Source organism: Manacus candei, unplaced genomic scaffold (assembly GCF_025592945.1).
Source record: "Manacus candei isolate 608988 ecotype Guabito, Panama unplaced genomic scaffold, ASM2559294v1 h1tg000017l, whole genome shotgun sequence".
Taxonomy (NCBI): domain Eukaryota; kingdom Metazoa; phylum Chordata; class Aves; order Passeriformes; family Pipridae; genus Manacus; species Manacus candei.
Window position 1 is genome coordinate 32,977,894 of NW_026138065.1, and position 18,899 is coordinate 32,996,792.

Below are 18,899 nucleotides of genomic sequence, written 5' to 3' on the forward strand. Positions count from 1 at the left end.
TGGCAAGCACTGGGCTCTCTACAGAGGGCACAGCAGCCTCAAAGATACTCCTTTGAACTCTGATTTCAAAGTGCTCACCAAGGGGGTTTAGAAGGCCAGAAGTGCTCCTGGAGTTGTGGTAAGGTGGGAAGAGAAGGGAGGTAAAAATAAGATTTGTCTCCCCCCCACATCCTTGGAAAGAAGTCCTTTGGGGTATGCCTGCTCCCTTTCATCTCATTTCTTCTAGCTGGAAGATCCCAGCCTCCCAACTGCAGTGCTGAGTATATTTTAAATGATTCATTAATGTTTGCATACAAATGCCAGATGCTTTCTTTTTTAAATAAATAAACAAACATAAACCTCAAACACCCTCTGAGAGATGGAACATTTTTCCTACAGTGAAGGCCACAGTGGTTGCTTGTGCAGGACAGTGGAAGAAGGTTCCCCACACCCCCAAAATTCTACCCTATAAATATTTCTCCTCCCTTCCTCAACCCTTCCCCTGCCACACAGGTCATCCTGACTCTGGGGAGGGGTGGAAGCGCTGAGAAATGTCAGAGCTGCTTATTTCCCCCTACAGCACTTAGAGGGAGGGGACTTTGGAGGATGAGAGCTGAACATAACTGTTGGGCTCAATGGGAAATTAAGCCCTGTGATTTCCCAGTTCTGGCAGTCTTCAACCTTGCTACACAGTTCCCATCTTCTTTACACCATGAAAATGGCATTGTTACACAAGGGATACCTGAGATAAACAGCGGCTGTGCAGAAACGGGCAATGACAGAGTTTGGAGTCAAAAAGCTCAGATTCAAAATTGCAGGGAAGGTGACAGCAGTGAGAATTGGTCTCTCCCTGTTTGCTCCATAAGCTTTACTCCCATATGTCAGCTGTCAGGCAAAGGAAATGCCTCCTGCTCTATGTACATACAGCACCTTTCTTGTGGGGACCTGTTCACACACACTGAACTGAATCCACATCAGCAACTGCCATAAAATTTTAAATAAAAACAGGGAAGTGTATATTCCTTTTATGTCGTGTGCAAAGGCTACTGAAAGCAAGAGGGATTCAGGTGAGCGCTCCATGAGATGTGACTGGAATACATTTCTTCTGAAGTGCTCTAATCGCAGCAGTAATGTATTCCCTCTTTTTCCCCTAAGACTGGGAAATCACATTTTAGCGCCTGCCACAGGACTGTCTGGATCAGCATTTCAAGTAGCAATTCAGCTTTTATCAACATTCAACAGCATTGTAAGTCAGGAATAATTAATGTAACATTAACATAGAGTTATCAGGAAAGGTAAGCCTGTAACTATTCAACATCAGATTCATTCAGCATTTCCTGCAATAATGCCACCAGCAGGAAGTTATTTACCATAAATGTTATCTTCAGTGGGATGTTCCAGGGCAGCCAGGAGCAGTTCAAGTGTGCCACCCCGTACCTGCCACCTTCAAGCTCTTCAGAGCTCTTCAGCACTCTCCTTGAGCATCATCTTGGAAAGCTGATTTATGCATCTGCACCAAAACAAAAAGAAATGTTTCTGTAAAACCCACAAACACGTAGCCATGATATATACTAGATGAATATAAACTCTAGGGTTAGACAGAGATATAGATCATACATACAGTCTATAGAGAAATGACAGATGAGAGTCTATAGGAATGATAGATAAGGGTCCATAGAGCCATATTTTTGTATTGATACAGACACATGTATGTGAAAGGATACATAAAATCAAATTCATCCATACGTTCGGTAGAACAGGGAAATACATTGTGGCTCTCACAGAAACTGTTTCTTGACTTTTCAGTGGACACATTAGACAGTGTAATGTGTACTGTGCTTAACCACAGCAATACACATATAGATACATACAAAAATAAATAAACTTATATAAATTCAGTCCAAGATTTTTCTTCATAACAGAGGAAGACAGTTAATTTTCTTAACATCTGGAAAGGATTTACTGTCTTTGAGGACAGGCAAGGGGCTTGACTCCTGCATTTCTGTTCCCTCTATCTCCAGGGCTACTCCAGTACAGCTGAAAGGAAAAGGAGCCTGGATGAGGGGTTTGGCTGAGCAGGGTTGCAGTAAATGTCTAGTGGGACTTTCAAACTCGCCAAGGCTGCTACTTTACGCTGACATTAGCAGGAGTGAGGTGCCCAGGCATGCTGGAAAATCCCTGTAGCTACTTAAGTCTCACTTGTAACAGCATAGTACATGTGACAGAGCACCTGGAGTCAGAATCCCACTGAATTTCAGTGGGACACCCAGATCCAGTAGGTTCCAGCAAACCCCTGCATCAGCAAGCACTCACAGAGCTGCAGGACTGGTTGTATCCATGCCACAGCCTGGTTGCTCCCATTGAGCCTCACTTGAATCATTGAGTCATAGAATGGTTTTAGTTGGAATGTACCTTAGAGCTCACCTAGTTCCAACCCCCTGCCATAGGCAGGGACACCTTCCACTAGGCCTGGTTGCTCAAAGTCACAGCCAGCCTGGCCTTGAACACTTGCAGGGATGGGACATCCACAGCTTCTCTGGACAACCTGTTCCAGTGCCTCACCACCCTCTGAGTAAGGCATTTCTCCCTAATATCTTACTTAACCCTGCCCTCTGCCAGCTTAGAGCCATTCTCCCCTGTCCTATCTCTACATGCCCTTGTTAAAAGTCCCAGGCCAGCTCTCCTTCCCCAGCTGCCAAGATTGCTCCACAAGTGGGGTACAAAGAACAGGGAACAACGAGCATGCACATAGATACAACAAACCTTTGCCTTGTAAGATAAGCCCCAAAGCCCAGATTCTGCACCATCAATCACAGTGCTGATGTCAGCAGCGTGCACAGAAGTAGGTGAAGGATCACGACTGACTCAGGAGGGAAGACACCTTAACCCTACCCTAAAAGCCTGAAGCAGTGGTGAGGGCATCTGTTATAATCTCCTTGCTATATATGGAGATTTAACTGCATCAAACACATCTTGAACGAATACCACATCTGTCTTTAAAACAGAGAAGAGCTTTTTCCTATGAGTAGAATAATGTTAACAATCTGCTGCCTGGAATTATGTCTAGATAGGCAGTTTCAACACACTGCCCCTTTTTGGGACCTGCAGAGAAGTCTCATGGCCACAGAGACATTTCTGTGTGAGATGGTCTTGGCACTGCAGGGGTGGGAGAGCAAGGCAGGCCAGCCTGCTGCAGCTTAGGATGCCAGGCTCCCACTGAATCCTGGTCCCACAATTCCTTAGTGAGTGCCATGCTTGTTTGACTGTGTACAGACCAAACTCTATAGAAAAATGTAAATATTTCTATGGCCTGGCTTGCTTAAAAGCCTAAGAGGTTGTCTGTCTAAGGGGAAAGGAATGCTGTGCACACACACAGCAGAACAAACCTAATGAAAGACAGAACCCAGAGGTATTCCTTACCCAGAGATGGAGGGCTTCACATTGTTGAAGAGCAGTCACTTGGTACACCACAAAGAGAGCACGAAAGTTGAGATAACACAATTAATAATGAACTCTCCAACACAAAGCCCTGCCAGCATCACCATGACCTCACTCTCCTCATGGACAGAAGACAGGCTGCCTTTACAGAGCTATGCACTCATCTCATCTTACTTTTGAGAAAGCAGCCAAGTACCCAGTTCACTCTGTACTGCTGGAGAGTCATGGTGGTGACAGAGCCAGGCTCCTCTCAGAGGTGAGCAGGGGAGGAACAGAGTGAAAATATGTACAACATGGAAGATGGGAAAACCCACTTAAGATACTAGGAAAAGTGTTTTCACTATGAGGATGGTCAAACACCGGAGTATGGTGAGGAGAGGTGGTGGGACCCCTGTTCTTGGAGATATTCAATCATTAACTGCACACAGCCCTGAGCCACTTTATTCAAATGGACCTGTCTTGAGTGGGGGTTGGAGTGGGGACATGCAGAGACTGTTATTGTGTCATTCTTTGGCTAACCCAAAGGGGCACTTCTGAAGAAAGTATTTGTCACTATTTCTTCCCTTGCATGCCTCCTGTGTCAGTATATCCACACTGACTGGCTGTTGCAGGTACCAGATCAGTACTGGCTGACTGAGCTTCCAGGCAAGCGATGGCTAAGAAATAAACAACTGGCCCCAGGAATTGGATTGAACTGGAGTACAAATTACTTTAAAGACCAGCTTCATTTTGTCAAATGTAGAAGTTCACAAAATAGACTGAAATTCAGTGCTCACAAAGCAAAGACCAGGAGACAGTGACAGTTTGTATCCCTGACACAGAAGCTGCAAAGGGTGAGCTACAGAAAAGAAGGCTCCTTTGTGGCCACCATTTGGGTTACTTTTGCCATCACTAAGCCAAGGAGGTCACACCAATTCTGATGGATCACTTCTGCTTGCCTTGCACACCCTTTCCAGACCCTACCTCCTGCATGCACTCCAGCCTCTGCATGCACTCCAGCTGAGTCCTGAAGGACACGTGGGAGGAAACAAAGAGTTTAGCTCCAAGAAGTCAGGTTTCTGACTACCCTCCCAGCCCCAGGCAGCTGCAGACACTGGGGAGCAGCAGTTTGATGGCAGGGTGTAAAACAGCTCAGCAGTGCTGCTCAGAAATCACCCCTAGAGCCCAATGCGCCCAGCCTGGTCGTGCAGGGTGCTCATGCTGACCCCCACTCACCTGGGGAATGTGAGGGCTTGAATACCCATGTAACAATCAAAAAAACCACCCTTCATGAAATAGAGTCAATGAAAGTCCTGAACTGAGGTCCCCAGGCTGTCATTAGTAACTGCAGGTTACACCTCTCTCAGTACAACTCTTGACAAAGACCCTTACCGGTGGGAAGAACAGTCCCCAGCTGAGAGCTACCAAGGTAGCAGAAGAGTCTTGCTGTCAACACAGCAAGATGTTGCATCTCTTCAGCAGCAAGATCACAGGCAGCCAGCACCACCATCAGCTGACAAAAACATCCAAGGCAGCCTTGGTGATCTCCCTCACCCTGCTCTGTCTTTAAACATCATGTTCACATCAGCTCTGAAAGTCATAACTTATATTCCTGTTGTATCTCTTTGTCTTTTCAGATGTTACCATCCCAGCTAGTCACAGCCTCTGGCATGGGGAATCACCATTCAACCCTCGTGGCTACAACTGAGAGCACTGTACACTGGGATGCAGCTTCAGTGAGGCCAAGAAAGCTATGCAAGGTGTGCAAATTTTGGAAGATAGCCTAGATGCAACAACAAGTAAGAGGTAAGAGAGGTAAGCCCTGCACAAAGCTTGGCAGAATCCTAATGCACTTAATTTCTTTAGATATATTTACTTAATTGTATCTTTTCATATCATCAGTGCTTGTGAAGTTCAGATTTAACCTGGGGGAAAAAAGAAAGACTTAGGAGGATGTATGAAAGTTTAAATATTAAATAAAATATTAAAGCCATTTTTACAGCTAAACATTAAAACTATTTTACATTGTTCCCTCAAATATAACTACCATAATTATGCTAAATGTAAGGCTATTTCTCCCCATTTAACAAGTCCCTGGTCTTGTCTGCATGCTTGGGAAAAAAAAGCAAGCAGACAAGGCTTAGATGGGCCAGGATGAAAGTACAAACATCTTGAGGCCCATGCCAGCCTAATTTAAATTGCAGGGTGCAGGGACACAGCAGCCCAGCTGCTTTCTCATCACTTCCAGCCCCTGAGAGACTCATCTCTAGGCTTTAAGACCAAAACTGTTCCACTGGACTGAATCTTCAGGACATTTTCCCTCTGTGGCTCACACTGACAAATAGCCCCATCCTTCAAATCTGGGAGACAACCCATCTGACCCCTCTGGGTGCCCTGCTGCCTCCTCCCTTTGCTCCTCCCACAGCCCTTGCTCCACTCCACCAGGACCCTGTCCTGCCTCAAGGCACCAGGGAAGCTAAAACTTTCCCCTTTATCACCATCAGCAGATTCTTTGCTCACCCAGAAGGGATTTGAATTTGTCTGGCTTAAGGGTGCTCTTGGGGCATCTTTAGGTGCATCTGAATTAAGAAAGGCCTCTGAGAGCTGAAAGCAGCTGCAGCAACCAGCCAGTGACTTGTGAAGGGGCCTGTGGTCCTGCAGTTGCCCAACTGGGGCTGTTTCCCTCGGGCCTTTCATGTGGCCTCACTTCCCTTTCCCTGAAGTTTCTGGCCTCAGTTCCAGACACGTGTGAACAATGCACCCTTGTGTGCCTGTCTCCCATTTAGTGCACAGGCTTGTAAAACTCTTTTAATATGTGATTTACAAGGGTTCTGTTTTGGACTGGAATTGTTCTACCCACAAGCTGAGCAAGGGTGAACTGGCTGGAGGTGTTTATGCAGGGCAAGGTGGGAGCTGACAGGCAGGGTTGAAAGCTCTCAGGTCACTGGCAGCTCCAGCATCTGCCACTGCAGCCTACGAGTAGCAATGACAGAACAACATCATTAATGCCTCCCTCAGCTGGCATTAGCCCCAGCAAAGCACCTCCACTTCCAGGAGTAAAATTTTTTGAGGATAAGAAATGTTTAGATTCGGTCAAAAGCAAAAGCAACCAAAAGCCACTGTAGCATTTGAGTCAAACCTATTCGTGAGCTTTTCTCCCCCACAAAAATGGAAAAAAATACTACAAGAAACATAGAAGGAAAAAACAATGGCTTTTTGACTAAACTGAATCATATGGAAAAACAACACCTGATGACTGTATAATAGAAATATATTCTAAAAGAGAATTCTCATGAAAAACAATGTTTAGTTTAGAAGGACCGGGTAGCCCAGTCTGTTATCATTTAGGTCCCTCAGTTCCAAATGCTCAAGTAACTACATCCAAAGTCCAGCTCCTTACTGAACTTTAATGAAGTTCCAACTGGAAAAGATAATATAAATTTCCTGTCCTAAAAGAGGCTACCACCACATGCAATTAAAGCAGGGGGGGAAGGAGGCAGTGCTGTACTCTGCATCTGATCAGGAAGACTGCTATTCCTTGATTTTATAGACATATATTACAGGATGATGTAATCTCCACTTCAAGTGCTGGCAAAACACACTTAATCACAGCTTTAAGGATTCTTTAAGGAGTTCTTGCTAGGTTTCAGAGCTCTCCAGAAAGCTTAACTAGGGTGATTTCTTAACAGGTTGAAGTAATCTATAAGGTTTTTTTGCCCTTCAGAAGCACCTTGTCCCTGCCTGAAGCAGCTCAAGGATCCCAAGTTTGATCTCTGTTTTGAACTGCTTTGGACCACAATTCCATCAGCCACAAAAGCAAGTCAGCTTTAAGTGATGCTTCAACAGTGATGCCAGTACCCACAGTGCAAGCCCAGTGCCTCTCTCCCGGGAGACAGGCATGATCATAGCCATAGGATCACGACTCCCAGCTGCTTCCCTGTTCCCAGCCACGCTGGTACCAGAGGGATGACTTTCACTGACTTTGTCAGAACAAACAGAAGGAGAGGGTTGCTCTGCACAAGCAGCAGCAGTGCCACGGCCAAATCCTGCCAAGGACAAGATGCTGAGCTTGCTCTCCTTCTGGGTGAGGTCCCAAAACACCTCTTGGTCTGTTTCTTTCATTAGGACAGCTTAGTGATGATGATCCCTCTGTGCACAAAGCCAACACCTCCCCTCTCTACCTCCTGGAAAGGTTGCATTTCTCAGCTGCACCTCTATTTGCAGTGACTGCACTGATGGAAGGCTCCTCAAGACACTTAGGAAAGAAGAAAGCTCATCTACAAACTGTTACCCAAATCCTTTGACTTCTGAGGCTAGAAAGGATTTAGGGTGGAAGCCGTGAATCAGGGCTTGAAGTTGCATCAGACAGGGCACTCTCAGCACTGCATATGTACTTTGGCTCACCAAAGGTGTACAGAGGGATGCCAGAAATAGCTTGGAGGTCTCACTTTACTTTTTTTTTCCCCATAAAGGTTTTCCTTTAGTTCAGCTATTTCATCTGTCTCTCACATCTACTTGCTGAAGTAACTTTTTTTTTTTTTTTTAATTCTATTTCCCAATACCAATTCCTGGGAACCTCAAAGGGTGAGGCACTCCACAGCTTTCAAAATAATGACATTTCTCTTGGCATACTGATTACCAATACTGCCGCTGCACGCCACGTGCAAAAACAGGTTTCTGAGAACGTGAAGACTCTTAAATAAAACACTATGGCTCAGCAGACTTATATTTTCTAGCCACACTTGAAAAAAAATTTTTGGCATTTCTTCCCCTCCTGTTTCTCTCTTCTCCACACCAAAATGTCAACATTAGAATTTACGACCTCCACAAAGCATGTTTCCAAGTGTTTTGCTGCTCTCTTAAATGAGCTTTTCAACCATACACTGGCCATAGCCTAAATATACCCTGATGCCTTTACAAAAGGATAGGGAAGAAACCTTCTTTCTCTCATGTCTACATAAATAGTTTTCCTTAAAACCAGCCAACAGCTTGAACAAGAAATGATGGCACATAAAATCATGTAAATAAGTGAAGCTCATATCAATTAAGTTTAGGAGCAGAGAGAGGAAAAGAGTGCGTGTGTGTGTATGTGGATTTGTGCACAGGCAATATTACAGTAAACACTTTCATTGCAGAAGTGAAGTGTAGTAACCTGGTACCCAGAGGGATCAGAAGCAAGGCCACCTGGGCAAACACTCTGCCCTCCCTGCACATTTACCTTATGCTGTAGCCTCACACTTCAAATCATGTGCCATTTTTCCCATCCCAGATAATTCAACGCTTAGCAGAGGCGGCACGAACTGAATAAAATGTTACTCAACATTTGACCCTCATCACTGTTTCCTGGCTTGTGTCTTCCACACTGTGCAGGGTTCCAGCACTTCTCTGAACACAGAACTATTCAGTTACCATACAGCCCTCAGTGAGATGCCTGTCATAAGGATCCTGACTGCTTGCAAGCTCTAATGACTGTAACCATGGAACTCCTTGGCGAAACAAAGGAATGGTACTACTTCTTATTTAGACGTGGAAGTGACCACAGAGATGGTCAGAAGTGTCCTTGTATTTCAGTGACTAATTTGGGATTTTTAGAGGTTGACATTTCAGAGGTAACCTCATCCAGTAATGCTTCCTAGTACCTCTATCCTGCCTTGCCAAGGAGGGAAGGATCAGTGATGCCTTTGCCTGGTGATGAGATGGCTATTCCCTCTCAGGAGCTGACTCTGCCCATGCCCTTGCATGATCACCTCAGTTCTTGACCTCTCTGGCATCTTCCTGCCCTGCTACCACAGCACATGGAGGAGCTGGGGAACAGCAGACTGCACTTGCACTCCAGGCTCTGCCTTGGCTGCTAGTTTATTAATGGATGAAATTCAAAATGCTAATCCCAATCCACAAAGCCACCAGTGCACTGGGGTCAATTAGCTCTGCAGCTGCCTTGACCTGGACACCCCACGGCGACAAGCTTGGAAAACATTTACCTGCCCCTGCCACAGATTTCCTGGGAGCAGTAGAATAAGCTCCTTTGCCTTCAGACTTGACTTCAGCTGAACTGGATTGCCTTTAGAGAGCCCTGGAAGGGCTGGCTCATCTCCAAACCTACTGAAATCAGGAGTCCCATTTATTTTTCCCATGAATTTTGAATCATGCCCCAACACGGCTCTTCATTTTCCCTTTGCCATAAAGTCAAATTTCTTACCAAGACATTTTAGGTAGGAGTTCAGTTAGGATGGAGCAGGTTGTTTTCTGCTCCTGAGTTGGCAGGAAACAACAGTCCCTAGACATTAACATGATGGACATGTCGACATGGAGAAACGTATGGTACCAATTAAGACAGTATCAACAATTATGCAGAACACAGTTGAGTGGATTAATTTGTTGCCTGGAGTAAAGGCTGCCAGTACGAAGCTGGCTGTCAAGAGACATGCTTTCATCTTGCCTGGTGCCAAATATTATGAAGTCCATGTATACTAAGGATGATCACTGGGTTTCTTTTTCCACCAGCAATCTTGAAGCAGGGAGGGCACAACCAATTAATGTCTCTACACACTGCCTTCTTTCTTCTTTGTGAAAAAGAAAGAAAAAGAAAAAATCAAACCGAAGCCACACTTGAAAAAAATCCCCAAATGACCATTATTCCCAAAAGACTAAAATAAGAACTGCAAAGTAACTGGGAAAGGATAGTTCTTTTCTTGCTCAAAAAGGTTTTCTTTTGCTGAGAGGCTGATGCGACAACTCATTTGTCAAACACACTTTTTCCCAGTTCTCTAAGCAGAGAGATGAAAAATGGTTAAATCATCTGTGTGATTTTTTTTTTCAACTTGCTATTTTTACGCTGACCAGGAGGATACTTACACACTCTTCATCTCTTTCTTCCCACCTGTTTTATGCCAAGGAAGATGCAAGATTACCTCTAGCAAGTTGTGACTAAGTTCTCCTGCCTTGCCAAACACCATAAGAACAAGCAGCTGATTTTCTCTAAAAACCTTATGTTTGCAACACACTATGTAGGTCTATGGCTGTCAGAGTATTAAACAGCAAAGAAAAAACTAGGACTTGTAAATAATCACTTGCTGCATTAATAAGCAGCAGCATTTGAATTCCTGATAAAGCTTTGTACCAGCTGTGCTTTGTCCCAAAATCCCATTAAAAAAAAAAATCTGCTTATGTTTATTCCTACAATATGAAGAATATTGAACTACTCTTGGTAAACTCTGCTGTTGCCTCCAGTGCATCTGGTCCCACATGAGGCTTTCATTTCTCCATATTTAGCCTTGTTAAACTACAGCATGCCTACCTGAGACATAAATTACCTTGAGGCTTGGAGTAATGCCATTGTAAGAAAACTATTCATAACACTGCACTCCTTTATTTAATGCAGGCAAAAGTCCTCTGCCCACTTACAACACAGTACACGCTGAGGACAGTTGTTGATGGAGAAATCCAATTTTAATCCAACATTCCCGGTAAGCACATTGCTCTCTGAGCAGCAGAGCCATGAAATCTGTTCTTTTTCTGAAGGTTTATATCCTGCACACCTTAGTCCCTGAGACATTTATAGCGTATTTGCAGTCTGGCAAAATTCCCATCACAAAACCTTCCAGATCCTTCCTATTATCTTTATTTATACTACTACTCCTTGCGTAAAGAAGCTGGAAGCTGCGGGGTTCCAGAAACTACCTCCTTCTCAGACCAGGCATGAGACTGCCTTTCCTTAGGGACTGCATTCCTATTGGCCTCTCCAGCTCTGATGCTGATTTTCAGGAAAAAATATTCTTCAGGCCTTTCCTCCTTGGCCAAACTTGATCAAAATCACTCAACACTTACCAAAGCTTTTTAGGGTAAAGAATGAGTGGCCAGTACAAGAGATCAGACTAACACCATCCATACCTGCTTTGTGCATGTGCAATTCCTGCCTGGGCTCTTCCCTGCCAAGTGGCAGTGCAAAGGGGCCTCCAGCAAACTGCTCACTAGGTGCTGTGTGTGAAGTCTGAGGGTCTTTCTGTCTAATTAGCAGTTATTTGCTGATATTGCACAGGTAACCCAGGGCACTTAACAGAATATTGAGCTTCCAGAGAGGCACTTCATGCTTTCCACCAGCATCTCATCCCCTGCACTAAGGAATGGGAAGGAATCTTCACAGCTACTTTCAACACCTCCACTGAACTCTAGTGTATTTCTGGGTGCTTTGACCCATTTTTCTAATTCAGGGCTCATTTTTCTTCATTTCAAGAGCCACGTGTCCAGGGTTGTTTTCTCCGCTGCGCTCAGGGATTTGCATAGAGGCAAATTTCAAGAGGCACTTCCTGAAAAGTTATTTCTGCAGCCAGTAATCCTCTGTCTGCTTCCAGGCACACCATCTTCCTTGGAAATACCAGCCCCGATGAGCGACATCCCCCTTCCATGGAAGGAGAGAGGCAGTTCCCAAAGCGCAGGGGTGGCGAGCTCCCCCTTGGATGGCTTCTCCCTGGATAGATGCTCTGCTCAGGACACAGCAGCTTTTCATGTCCACAGAGTTCCCCCAAAGCACACAGATGCCTCCTGCCCTCCAGCACTGCTCCCAAGGTCCAGCTCTGCCCCATGGTTCCGTCTTATCTGCTGTTTCCAGATGCTCCTGACACAGCCTAAAGGGCAGAGAGGACCAGCAGTAATGCCAGGGAGAGCTGAGGAAGGTCAAAACAGGACAGGATAAATTGTATCCATTCAGACGTGCCAAAACCCAATTTTGTCCTCAATTAAACGTCTAAACATCTACATCATTAAGAATCTTGATTGGGGGAGGGGGAATGTATTCCCTCTCCTTTTTCCTCCTGTTGGCAACTGCAATAATAACATTTCCTCCAAAACATCTTTTCACTACCACCTTTTTTCCTTTTCTACCTTTTTTTTTTTACTATGTCTGAGCTTTCCCAATGTGAAATGTTTTCAGAAATGTCAAGATAGACAAACATCCACAAAACAATAAAAAATATGAGATAGGAAAAATAACAGCTAGACTTTGTTGAGCCTCTTAGACTAAGTAGCACAAGAAAAGGAGGAGAAAAACAGCCAACTTAAAATTCTGAAATATCTACATATTACCTTCCTTAAAAAATAAGTCTTAAGTTTTTCTTTGAAAAAATACTTCTGAATACATGGAGATGGGCATCTTCTGAAAGATAAGTCAGGTTTCCATGAAGCCTCATTTTTTCAGTAGGAAATATTTCACTGGGGAGGAAAAAAAGCCAGCTCATTATAATGAAAGTTTAGTCATCACCATCACATGATCAGTGATTAAGAGCAGCATGATGCCAGGTAGACTGCTTCCTCACCAAGTTAGGGTAGAGGGGAGCTTCAGGAGGCCTTGGGTAATGGGAGAAGATACAGGACAGTGCATATTGTAGCAGCCAAGACAGTTATTCTCCAGTACTGCTGAAACGGTCATGAGCTTCTCACCCTCCCACAAGGAAGAAGAGGGTAGCGCCCACATGAAGCCCACATGGAGTCTATGCCTTTTGCATCACTGGGAATAAGAGACAGCAAAATAATCTGATCCAGCCCGCTTTCAAAGAAATGACTCAGCCATTCAAATGCACTAAAATATTCAACATCGTTTATGTGTTGAAGTACTTGAAAATAAAAAGTTTTCTTCAGGAGGATTAGAAAGCGTGAGCTCAAAAACAAAGTCAATCCTTCTACGAAGCTCCCCACTGGCACCTCCTGAGACATTTAATCCCTGTCTGTGCCAAGAATTTCCTTCAGATGGGAGGTCACTGGACAGGCCTCTCTCTTGGTTGCTATGTTCAAGGTGGTGTGACAGAGGGTTGGAACATAAGGCTGGGAAGGTCTGCTGGTTCAAATGCATCTCCTCTACTAGCAGTGAGACCAAGGGGATTTCCTCTCGACAGCCAAACTGCCTTTTCTCCCCCAGAGACAAAGTACAAAGCTACACTGCACCTGCAGCTGCCCATATCCAGAGGGAAATCACCTCTCCATACCCAAGTCTTCCCGAGCAGCACACAGCAGTGAGCCCAGGCTGGGTCCTGAGTACGGCTCTCCCTACATCCCCCCCTCAGGGAGCACTCACATCCTCAGACTGCACTTCACAAGCCAAAATCTGCAAATACATGGCGCTCTCTAGTGTTTTTGCTCTGCTCAGGAGAAACACATCCCAAGGCACTGACATCATCCCAGAGAGCATGGCACAAACATCCAGGCAGAGGGATGCCCAAGGACTGCTGTTCATTCAGACCAATTTGCCAGTGTATCTGTTGGACTGAACCTTCCAGGGGATGCTGTTCCAGCTGTCTGGCTGTGGGCCCCACCAGCAGTGCAACACCTCCAGGGCAGTCCTTTAAACAAAACCAGGTTTTAAGCCACATTCCTGATGGACAGAACTATTTCAGGGAAGTTTCTGATCCAGGACTAAGTCCCTGCAGAACCTAAGTGTGATCCTGTCAGCTCCCAAATTGGCCATCAGCAATGGGGTGTAGGTTTCAGATGCAAGCTCAGAGGAGAAATCCACAGGGAGGAGCTGTCCCAGAGATGGCTCAAGAGAGGGCTGTGGCTACAGCACAAGTGGGACCAGGGCGGGCACAGGGCAGGCTGAAGGCTCCTCTGAGACCTGCTGGTACCACTTCCCATGTAGAACAGCTTAACTCCCACCAAACAGCACAGACAGGAGCAGCCTCCACAGAAATACTAGTCCTTCCCATCATTGCTTCACTGGGAGAGGAGATGAGGACAGACCACATTTCTAGCTGATGAAGGCAAGCATAATCCCAAAATGCAATTGCTTTGATTTGCTCCTAAATGGCTTGCTGGTCCATTTATTACAGATTCTCTACTCTGATACCATGCCTCTCTTTCTCCTGTGCTTCTCTGAGGCTGACAATTGATGACAGAAATACAGCACATCCCACAGAGTCACAGCCTCAGGTCCAACTGTGTTTGCCAAGTGACAAGATCGATGTGGCAATCTGCTGCAAAACATATGAGATTCCATCTTCTCTCCCTCTTTTTCTCTCTCTCCCTGTTAATACGCATTTCAAATTAAATCAGCATCTCAAGGAGGAGGCTCCCCTAGAGCCTAGGAGAACATATTTTCTTGGAGCTCACAACACTGGCTGATGATGGGGAAATACTTCAGCACCGTGTAATTGATTTGATGTATTCCATGTTTCAGCAGGATAAACACCACCCCCTGGACTCCCGGCATTCCAGCTTCTCCAGCCTAAGCTCCTTGTTACGGCGTGTTGGGAGTCCATCAAAGACACTGAGTAGTTTTGACACAGAGATAAACGCTCTTATCTTCACCTTCCAACGTTGCTGCTTTTGAAAAAGCACTCCTGACAGTTTTCACTGTTCAAGCTGCTCTTCAGCGAGGGACAGGAAATGGGGGGAAACCTCTTTAACCCACCTTATTTCAGTACTGGGAGAATAAGCTGGGCTCCTCATCAAACCAGATGACTTTCACTGGGACAAACCACCACAATTCACAGGGAATAAATTAAGGCCCAATCCAGGCAACACATTTAGGCACCTGAATAAACACACATCTTAAGCTTATTTGTTGCTTTATGGGCTTCGCAGGTCCCAGACAGACATGCATGTCCAGAACCTTGAATACAACTGCAACACACCAGCAAAACTATGCATTCAAACTGTACTGTGCTGCCAAGAAACCTTCTTACTTTACAGCAGGCAAATGCTAAAACATAAATTTTAAAGTATCTTTAGGAGACTGGTGAAAGAACCGGAAGAAAACTTGGTTCTTCAGGTCCATCACCTCTTGCTGTAAAACACTGTCCCTCAGATCAGCCTGTAATCCCAGAATATGAAAGTGAAAATCCTGCTTTGTGCTTTCTTTTTCCTTTTTCTGGGAGGCTGACTACAGACCATGAAGCTGATCATTAAGCCATGATTCAGCTGGAGCCCAGGAAAAGCCCCACTGATTTGAATGGATTTAGGATTTCGCTCTCTGCTTCTCTATACAGGGATTAAATAAATATTCTCCTGCTAGAAAAGTGCCACACATGTCTGCCTGACTTCAATGGGATCTTTAAAGTAAAGATACAGAAAAGTTGTAGTAATTTCCAGTGGTGTGACAAAGGGTAAGTTTTAGGGCCAAAACAGTATTTCAGGCTCTGTAAATCCAGTTCATCTCTCTTTAATACATGGAATGGATTTTGACAGGAAAAATGAAAAAGATATAAAAAAGAAAAAACCCAGGACAATAAATTGCCAGAAGAAATAACAAAAAATGCCTGAAGTATATCAGGAGAGAGATGTCTAGAGAAACAGCAGGTCTCTGATGGACCCAGCAAGCAGAGGAAGTAATCAAATAGGGAGGTCGTAACCAAGCCAAACAATGTCTTTGCAATCAGTATTCACACTGGAGTATGACTGGGGTTAGAAAAAGGCAGGAAAAAATAGCTATTATGGAGGTTGCTGTCTATGCTGAGATATTACACAATATGCAGGAATAAAATAGTTGGACCAGCACTGGGGAAAAAAAAACCAACAAGAAACACTGTGGAATTGAATCAGTTAGACTGACAGCAGCTTTCTAAATGCACTAACCAACAAAGTAACTGAGCTCCTGACAAGAACACTGAATTCATCTTCAAACAGCTATTACTGCAGAGGGACCCAAATTATATCCACCCTTTAGAAGGCCAAGATCATTGTGGGATGAACCTTACAGTTCTAAAATGCCCAAGTGAGAAAAGTCATGTAGTTTGAAATTAAAACCCCTCAGGCCAAATGCAGCTGCAATTTTTTTTTTTTAAATCAGTGAAGTTACTCTGAATTTTTAGTGGAAGAATTCAGTTTTGATACTGGCCAGAGCACTCTGTAAAAGTCTTTGAACTCTGGCAATAAAATATTCTGGCAATGAAATATTCAGCTGCACAAATCAACAAGCCTACATCTATATCCAGTTCCTAGAGTGGTAAGAGTGGAGAGTTGCAGGGCTGTATAAAACAAACAATATTCTTGAATAATTTCTGCTAAAATTATCAGACAGGAGATAAACTCTGTTTTATTGGACTGAGTTGAAGAGCCACCTAGACACTGTTTACACTTATATTTCAGGATGAGGTTGTCAACTCATCCCCTCTTTACCACACAGAATGCTAATCACAAAACAATCCTGTGTGTGGAAGTCAGTATTCTTCTTGTCCTGCACACTAACCACTAAACTATATCACTAAAACAAGAGTGAACACCCTTTGGATCCACTGAGTATACACTGACTATTAGTGTCTGAAGTGACGAAGAACAGACAGAAATGGTAACCAAAACTGGTGACCAAAGGCTCATTCCAGCTCCAGCTGTATAAATTACAATCTCTTACTGAGGAAGCTCAGCAATATACTCAAAAAACAAACTGAGAATCATGTTGCAGATAACAGTTGAAAGAAACTAGCCAAATACCTGGCTCCCACCAACCAAACTTCTCTTGTTCTCAGCATGATCACAAATTTACCTTAGAATGAACAGTTGCTCCTACTTTGGCTGTATGACAGGTACATGATAAGGCAGCTCCTGAAAGATACCTGGAAAAAAAGACAAGACATAGATATCTTACAGATGTTATATATGTATCAATCTTGAGTTTTAGAGACATCCTAATATGTCAGAAACTCTCAACTCTACATACTATTTGAGAAACTGTATTTCTATCAGTTTAATAGCTCCAGAGACATTTCAGAAGGTGGAGGTGCCCTGAAAAGCCAGCTCCTTTTAATGCATCTCTACTTGGGAGCTCCAAAGCATTTGGATCACTTGGCAATATTTGCCTGTGCAATGAAGTATTGCAGTTTCCAGAAACCAGTGCATGAAATTAATCAGACCAAATATCAGCCAACACTTACAAACCAAATAGTACTTAAATTTGATGAAAGTTCTGACTGCAAATTCAGATGTAGTTAAAAAGGATTTTTAAATTACAATTTCTCTGAAGTGTCCAAGACCAGAAAGACACTTGCACGTAGGTAAAAAAGAACAAGGGTGGGGGACAAAACCCAAGTAAAGAAATCTGATGAAAAATGCTACTTCAACTGAAGTCTACATCGTGACATTTTATTAATGTCAAAGTGAGACAAGCTGAGGCTCAAAGGGAGCAGGCTGAAGCCTTTGCTGCCACCCAGACTCTTGTGATCATTATCCTTTCTGCAGTATTCCTACATGAAAAGTATTTCTCAGCCTAGACTCAGCAAAGCTCTTAAGCACATGCTGGACCCAGCTAAATCAAGACTGGACAAGAAACAAGCTCTCATTCCATTAGGTGTTACAAAGTTCACTGCAGAAGTGCCTAGTGAAGTTACACGGCTTGTTTCATGTGAAAGGTTAAAGCCCTTACTAACCCAAAAGAACCCAAACCATATCTTTAATCCACTGCAGCTGAGTGCCCAGTGCTGTCAGGACCCTGACTGCACACAGGACTGAAAATAGGGCTACACTAGTTGTTTACTCTTAGAGAAAACAATCCAGCCCCAAGATTTTTACCCATCGTACTGAATACTGTAGCTGATGAGCTTTTTCTCCCAAGCAATGTGGCTTTCTGAAGCTCAATTTAACTTGGCACTTGTCCTTCTCTCTGCTTTGAAAGCCACACAGAAAAAAAAGTGCCCCAAGATATTTACCAGTAGAAGTTCACTGTTGCATAGTAAAGGAATATTGAGATCAGAACGGAAATAACAGAAGGACAGGGGTTTTTTTTCGATTGACTCCACCTTTGCCAGACTGAGATTTTGGGACATAATGGCTGGAATAAAGTGCAGTCAGTCCAGGCTCTGAGGCCAGTATACTCTCTCCCAGAGGTGCAGAACACACCCCTGGGCACAAGGCAGTTTTTAGGCAGCTTTTTGTACCTCTAACCTATGGCTGCCAGATCCCAGGCTCCGATGCCCGTGCAAGCCAGGGAAATCCGTCAGATCTTCTACATGATATCTGCTGCCAACAGATGCTCCTGCAAGCAAGGGTCAGCAGGATTCAGGAATAACTCAACACATCACCTTCTGCCAGGACAGACTGACAAGAAGGGACCCTCTAGCAAATTTTTTCAGTGGCTCTTAAATTAGGATTCCTTGAGGCAAAGCTGAATGTCACACGGGAAGTGCCAACAGCTTTAAGACTAACTTGCAAACTCAAGCAGCTAAGCCAGATGTGACGTTAAAGGCCCTCCACGTCTGACAAGTGAAACCTTATTATAAACAGTCCTCTTTATGAGGACTGCTTGAATCCACCTCCAGGGTTCCTTGGTCTCACAGCTTTGTAGAAAAAAAAATCATCTCCTTTATACTATAAAAAGCTCAGAAATCCTCCTTCAGCACTGAAGCAAATACTGACTTACATTCATGCTGTCTCAAATAGGTGTTTGCCTTCTTATAAACAAATTCACCTGCAGTGACTATAAAGCAGTAACAAGTCTCCTAGGGAATGTTATATATGCACGTGATACATGTCAGTGAGTGTTTTAGCAAAGTGATGTAGATTTTGGAGATTAGAGGACAATAAAA

General features: G+C 44.1%; 1 long non-coding RNA gene across 4 annotated transcripts in view; it reads right to left on the reverse strand.

Annotated features, from left to right (window-relative positions):
* The window catches only part of LOC127469414 (uncharacterized), a 55,125-nt gene that overhangs the window by 28,218 nt on the left and 8,008 nt on the right, over positions 1–18,899 (reverse strand). For all 4 annotated transcript variants that reach the window (XR_007903971.1, XR_007903969.1, XR_007903972.1 and 1 more), the window contains 2 exons: positions 16,865–16,934; positions 1,350–1,489 (listed from right to left, as the gene is read on the reverse strand). This is a non-coding gene — a long non-coding RNA (uncharacterized LOC127469414). The remainder of the gene's footprint in view (positions 1–1,349; positions 1,490–16,864; positions 16,935–18,899) is intronic.